Source organism: Vitis riparia, chromosome 19, assembly GCF_004353265.1.
Source record: "Vitis riparia cultivar Riparia Gloire de Montpellier isolate 1030 chromosome 19, EGFV_Vit.rip_1.0, whole genome shotgun sequence".
Classification (NCBI taxonomy): domain Eukaryota; kingdom Viridiplantae; phylum Streptophyta; class Magnoliopsida; order Vitales; family Vitaceae; genus Vitis; species Vitis riparia.
Window position 1 is genome coordinate 20,548,782 of NC_048449.1, and position 7,114 is coordinate 20,555,895.

The window sequence follows — 7,114 nt, forward strand, 5'->3', positions numbered from 1 at the left end:
TAAATAAATAAATGTGGAATAATAATAATAATAATAATAATAATAATAATAATATTTAAACAGATGAAAGTGAATAGTGGAATTTTTGAGATTGGAAATTAAATTTGAAAGTTAGATTTTTGAAGAGTTGAGCTTGAATGATTAGAATTTTTAAAAGAAATAATTAAATAAATATGGAATAATAATAATAATAATAATAAATAGTATTTAAACAGATGAAAGTGAATAGTGAAATTTTTGAGATTGAAAATTAAATTAGGAAGTCAGATTTTTGAATAACTAAACTTTAATGATTTGAATTTTTAAAAGGAATAATTAAATAAATATGGAATAATAATAATAATAATAATAATAATAATAATAAATATTCAAACAAATGAAAGTGAATAGCGGAATTTTTGAGACTGGATATTAAATTAGGAAGTCAGATTTTCAAATAACTGAACTTTAATGATTTGAATTTTTTTAAAAAATAATTAAATAAATATGGAATAATAATAATAATAAATAAATAAATAATAATGATTAAATAAACAAGTGTGAAAAATTGAAATTGTGGGAATTGGGGATTAGAATTTGGAAACCGGAATTTGGAGGAATTATTTAAATGGGTACACGATAAACTAGAAACACACTAGTATGGTCAGACATCAAAGCAGAACAAACAAAAATAATAATAAATAAATAAAACTCATGTCTCATATGCTAACACTTGGGCCATCAAGAGGCCTGGGTTTTTTGATTGTGCTATCCCAAGAACACTCCTTTGGCTTGCACGTGGCCATTAACTATTTTTAACAAATTAAATAACCTTTCCCCTCCACATTCTCCTCCATTGCCTTGTGCACCTTAGTCCCATCTATATCCCTATACCCGAAACCATTTGCATCGTACCCTACTGGTGTCTGCAAGTCCCCCTTCTCCGTTGACCATCCAAGCCTCATATGCCCTGTCTCCCTCAACTTCAAAACCCTAATTTCAAAATACCAAGCTCTTTCCACAACCCCTCTAGTAGCCCTAACCACTCTATACCCTTTCCCACTCGCGGCACACATTCAATCATCGCCCAACTCCACTTTCTTCGCCTTCTTCGCGATTTTCGGCATCTCTGTCGCCCCTACCGCTGCTGTGGCTATCGAGATGGTTTGCTCCGTTGCTTGGTTCTCCTCCGGTAGTGTCGACGCATTGAGGGAGGAGAGTTGCTTCTGCTTCTTGGGAGGCGGGTCTTCCTCATCATCATTCGAAGAGGGCTTCGATTCATCGGAGTGGTCGTGGTCTTCGGGTGGTTCATGCTTTACGTCGTTCGTAGTAGCGGTTGCAGTGGTGGCACAATCGTGTCTTCTTCGTCTTCGTCTCTGTAGGTGGCCCGAAGGTCGTCCATGGTGAAGACAAAGAAAAGACTTTCAGGGTTAGATTTGTTAGGGTTTCTGTAATTGAATTTCACAGGGGGGGGGGGGGGGGAGAGAGAGAGAGAGAGAGAGAGAGAGAGAGAGAGAGAGAGCAGTCTTCGGCGGTAGCGAAGAGAACGAAGACAACAGCAGGGACGACGCCAAGCTTGATGTATGAGAGCTTCTTGGTGCAGTTGTCGATGATCTGGTTCTTGACCACCCTTAGGGCTTTGAGTTTGGCGTTGGCGTTGGCGTCGGCGTTGGCAGAGCGCAGCCGCGTGAGCAGGTCCTCAGGCCGATGAGTCAATGCGGACGTAGGCATGGTCGCCGGTTGAGTGACACGTGATCTCCACACGTGTGTTGGAAGACAAAGATTGAGGTACCAAAAAAAAAACAGAGATGAACGACCTCAAACGGAGCACTTCCAAAATGATAAACAAACAAACAATCATAGGAGCCCATTTCATGCCGACATAAACGGGCTCCGTGGTCGATGGCATAACTCGAATCGAATCTGGGTTTACCTTTGAACTGAATGCTCGAAGAAGATGGCAAAGAAAATAGAGCAATAAAATACCCCGATAACTAATGAAAGCAAGAGAACCACCAGATAAATGCATGAAGAATGATGTAATAAGGAAGATGAAAAAGGAAATTCGCAGTGCTCATACCTGAAAATCTCTTCCCCGTTTCAGATCTCCTCCTAAAAAAAATTGATTCTCCTCTTTTTCCTTTGCTCCTCCCGCTCAAAAACCTCCTGAAAACCATATCTGTAAAATCACCTTCTCTACTTCACTGTGCGTCATCCAGCAAGTGCGTCATCTCTACCCACCACCATGGCCAGCCATCCCTTTTTGCTACACATCCAATGCAACTCCTCCTTTGCATAAGGAGCCCCCTCCTACTTAAAGAATGGAAAATTTTTTACTCTCCCGGGTGGTCATGCAATGCCCTCTTGTTTCAAATTATAAAAATAGTAATAAAAAAAAAAAATAATAACAACAAACTATTACACTTGCTTTGAAAAGAGGGGGTCTACTGTGGTTCCATTATATTGTTAAATGAAGAGAGTCCATATTTTTTAAGACAATATTTATTTTAAAATTTTTAAAATACTTTTATTAAAATATGTTTTATTTAAGATTTAATTTCTTAAATTTTATTAAAAATATATAATAACAACTTTTTCTATTAACATTACTTTATTTAAATAATGAAACAACTTTTCTATTAACAAAAATTTATTTAAATAATTAAAATTATTAATAATTTGTCTTATTAAATTAATTTTAATTTATAAAATACCGATAAAAATGGAAATTTCAATCATGATAGTAATTTAGTCAAAATAAAGGTCGATGTTTTTAATAATTATTTGAAAATTGTTCGCATGATTTGTTTTTTTTTTTTTTTTTTTTTTTTTTTTTATCTCTACCAAATCTAAAAATAAAAAGGGCCACCCACTTCTCCCACTCGGGCATCAAGAAAGCTCTTTTCTGAAGTTGCCCTCCAGACGAGAAAATCCCTAAAATGGCCCTATTTTCCTCTGCCACTCTCAATCTTCGCAGGTACTAATCTAATCATGTTATTATTAATTTTTTTTTTGCAACCCCCGTTTGATTCCCAAGAAAATCCATCCCCCATTCGATTTCCAGGAAAATTCATCCGAGAAAATCCATGCAAAACCCCCAAAGAAAACCAAAAAAATTGCTTTTTTTTTTTGCTCCCTGTGTTTTCTGGATCTGTTCTAGGGGTCTCTTTGCTTTTGTGCCATTGGATTTCAATTTCACGAACCCTAAAATCCACGATTTTTGAGCCAGGCTGAAAAACACAACCTTTGCCTGCAAATCATGATCAGATTACCAAATAGCATCTTATGTTTGTTTTAAAAAAACAGATTTTGTATCCTGTGCGCGGGCTGGTAGGAAATGTCGGGAAATTTCCCGAAAAATCGGTAAAAATACCGATAAATACCGAAATATCGGCGATATTTTCGAAAAATTACCGAAATTTCCGTTGACCGATAATCGGTGACGAATATTGTGTCGGAGCCGGCCAGCGATTAAGTCAACCGGAAAAAATGAATGTGAACCGGCCAGCGATTAAGTCATTTGCTAGAACTTGTTCAAGGGAACATAGTTCAGAGGGAGGTAGAGAGTAGTTGGAGAGAGACTCACTCATTTGTGTTGACCTCTGTATTTTGTGGGAAGAGAAGAAAACAAAGAGGAGATAATAAAGTCGTTGGTGTCATCTGATAATCAAGAAATTCTTTCCATAGTTGCCATTGTTGGGATTGGGGGGTTGGGTAAGACCACCCTTGCCCGGTTGGTGTACAATGATGAGAAAGTGGTGCAATTTTTTGAGCCTAGAATATGGGTTTGTGTTTCTGATCATTTTGATGTGAAGTGGCTGGTAAAAAAAAATTTAGGATCCATGAATATTCAAAACATGGAAGGTTTTGAGTGGGATGATTTGAAAGATAGGCTTCGGGAAGAACTGAGTCAAAAGAAGTACTTGCTAGTATTGGACGATGTTTGTGATGAATATTTTGAGAAGTGGGATCAGCTGAAAGCTTTGTTGATGGTTGGTGCTGAAGGGAGTAAAATTGTAGTCACCACTTAAAGTCATGCTGCTGAAAGTGTTATGCACAGTGCTTCCACCATTAATTTGCAACCTCTGGGAATGGATGAGTCTTTGTATTTATTTTCAAAAATTGCACCTAGAAGAGAACAAGAGAAAGTACATCCCAACCATGAGGCAATTCGAAGAGAAATTGTTGAAATGTGCAAGGGATTTCCTCTTCCCATTAAGACTTTAGGAGCAATGTTGCACTTTAAAACTGAAGAAAGTCTATTGTTGTCTATTAAGGGAACTTTACATGAAGATATTAATCATGGTATTCTTCCACTTTAGAAGTTAAGCTATGATAATCTGCCACTTCCTTTGAAGCAATGTTTTGCTTATTGTGCGTTATTTCCGAAAGATTATGAAATTGAGAAAAAGTTGTTGGTGCAATTATGGATGGCACAAGGCTATATTGAATCTTCATATGGAAATGAGCGTTTAGAAGATATTGGCAATCAATACTTTGAAGATTTATTGTCTAGGTCATTGTTTGAGGAGGTTATAGAGGGTGTCAATGATAATATAAAAAGGTACAAAATGCATGACTTTATCCATGATCTTGCACAATCAGTTATGGGATTCAACGTTGGCATTTTAACAGATGATAAGAAGAATATTTTTGGAGGCGTTAACCATGTGTCATTGTTTGGAGTCTCTGGGCCCTTACGTCTTGTAATCAACTATTTAGAGGCAAAATCCTTAAAGTCCTTTTGTGTGTTTTCTTGCCATGGTTGTAAATATGAACCAATGGTGGATACGTGGATTTAAAGTTGCAAGTCTTTACGTGCCTTGGAATTAAAAATGTTGGAAGTTAAGATAGTGCCTGTGTGTTTAGGCCAATTACACCATCTAAGGTATCTTGATCTTTCCTACAATGATTTTATGGTACTCCCAGAGGCCATTACAAGTTTTAAGGAATTTGCAGACGCTAAAACTTGTTCATTGTAGAAATCTAAAAGGATTTCCAAAAAATACACGAGAATTGATCAATCTTAGGCACTTGGAGAATGATGGGTGTATAAACTTGACTTCTATGCCATTTGGAATAGGAGATTTGACTTTGCTTCAAAGCCTGTCCATCTTTGTTGTTGGGAATGGAAGGGGGCATTCAAGGGATAATAAAATTGGTAGCTTGATTGAATTGAAAAGGCTTAACAACCTAAGAGGAGAGCTATACATCAAAAATCTTGAAAATGTGAGGGATGGTGCATTAGAAACCAAGGAAGAAAATTTGAAGAGAAAAAAAATACCTGCAGTCTCTGAGATTAGAATGGGGGCCAAGTTAACAAGAAGCTGAGGATTGTGAGTTAGTGATGGAAAGCCTCCAGCCACACCCATGCCTGGAGAAGCTCTATGTAAAAGGCTATGAAGGTGGGAGGTTTCCAAGTTGGATGATGGATGAGTTGCATTTGCGGCTCCCTAACCTACTTCATATTCATTTAGAAGGATGTAAAAGAAGCCAAATTCTGCCATCCTTTGCTCAACTCCCTTTTCTCCAGTCTTTGGATCTTAATGGTCTTGATGAGGTGGAGTACATGATGGAGTGTTCATCAAAACTGCCATTCTTCCCATCTCTTCAAAGACTCCAGCTCAGTTATTTGTGTAAATTGAATAGATTGTGGAGGACGGACTTACCAGCAGAGCAACTTCCTTTGTTTCCTTGTCTTTCTCAATTAGTTATTGAATATTGTGGTAATTTGACATCATTGACACTCCCTTCATCTCCTTGTCTTTCTAAAATAGAGATCACGTGTTGTGATAACTTAACATCCTTGCCACTGCCTCCATTGCCTTGTCTTTCTAAATAACATATCGATCAAATCCCTAAGTTGGCATCCTTGGAACTGCATTCATCTCCTCATCTTTGCTATTTGTGTATCAAAAGGTGCCCTTGACATCCTTGAAAGTGTCTTCATTACCATGTCTTGAGGTACTAGACCTGTATAGAGTCAGAGAGGAGGTATGGCAACAACTGATGTTTGTCTCTTCTTCGTTGAAGTCTCTGTCTATTTGGCAACTTTATGAGACTGTATAGGCAACTCCGCAGCACTTTATAGAATTTGAAATTGATGACTGCCCTCAGTGATGGAGAGTGAACTGATTCAGAAAGCGATTTCAGGTTAAATTCCAATCTTTCTTCTCATTTTTTTTTTTGTTTTATTTTTACAATCAAAATGCTCTTTTTTCATTTTATTTGATAAAGTACTTAGATCAAAAACTTTGTAAAGTTTGCATTGTCAAACTAATTGCTAATGCTGTGTGCCAAAATAATAATGTCTCTTTGAATTCTGCAGTCTGGAGTTTTGGGAAAACGATGAGGTTTGAATTTTCTCAGGGCTTTCAACTTGATTGGGAGAGGAATAGTGGATTTAAAATTCGTTGAAGCTTTGTTCATGCCCAAACAACTTACAGAAGCACTCATGTCTCCCGAAGTGCATTTTCCTTCTAATTACAGAAGCTTTGTTCTTAAGCTCATTCTGAACTATAGTGTTGGGTTCTTCCAATTACAGTTGTTTTAAAAATCTTTCCAAATCTCTGTGTTTTAAAAATCGGACCCAAACTGGAACCGGGGTCAAGATCACCACCTTTTCCTTTTGTTTGTTTTTTTTTTTTTTTTGGGGAAAATGGGCCAAATTTCCCCTCACAGCCCAATAGTCTGTGCCCACTCCTATTATTGCAAAATGGACCATTAGGGCCTACACTGGCCCACATTGGGCACCATGACCCAACAACCATTTGGTTTTTGTTAAGAGGGAAAGAGGTTTATAAAGCTCTTCATTTTTTTGTTAGATGGAAGGAGATTTATAAAGCTCTTCATTTCCTATGTGGATCAATTGGAAGAGCTTTAAAGAAAAAACCAGCTTTGCTGTTGCAACAAGGGAGCTTGAACCTCAAGTTTACAATAGGATAATCTCTCCACTGTGCTATGCCTTTGCTTGTGTAGAAACCTATCAGGAACATTACATAGGCTATTTCAAAAAATAATATATATATATATATATATTCATTTTCAATATGTTTTCATATTTAAATATGATTTTTTTTCCCATTTTCAATATATTTTCATATTTAAATATTGTATATATTTTGTTTAATAAATT

General features: G+C 36.7%; 1 long non-coding RNA gene across 1 annotated transcript; it reads left to right on the forward strand.

Annotated features, from left to right (window-relative positions):
* The first annotated feature begins 3,316 nt into the window (after positions 1 to 3,316).
* On the forward strand, positions 3,317 to 6,786 carry LOC117908641. Its single transcript, XR_004650231.1, has 2 exons — positions 3,317 to 6,132; positions 6,308 to 6,786. It is a non-coding gene; the product is annotated as an uncharacterized LOC117908641 (long non-coding RNA).
* The last annotated feature ends 328 nt before the right edge of the window (positions 6,787 to 7,114 follow it).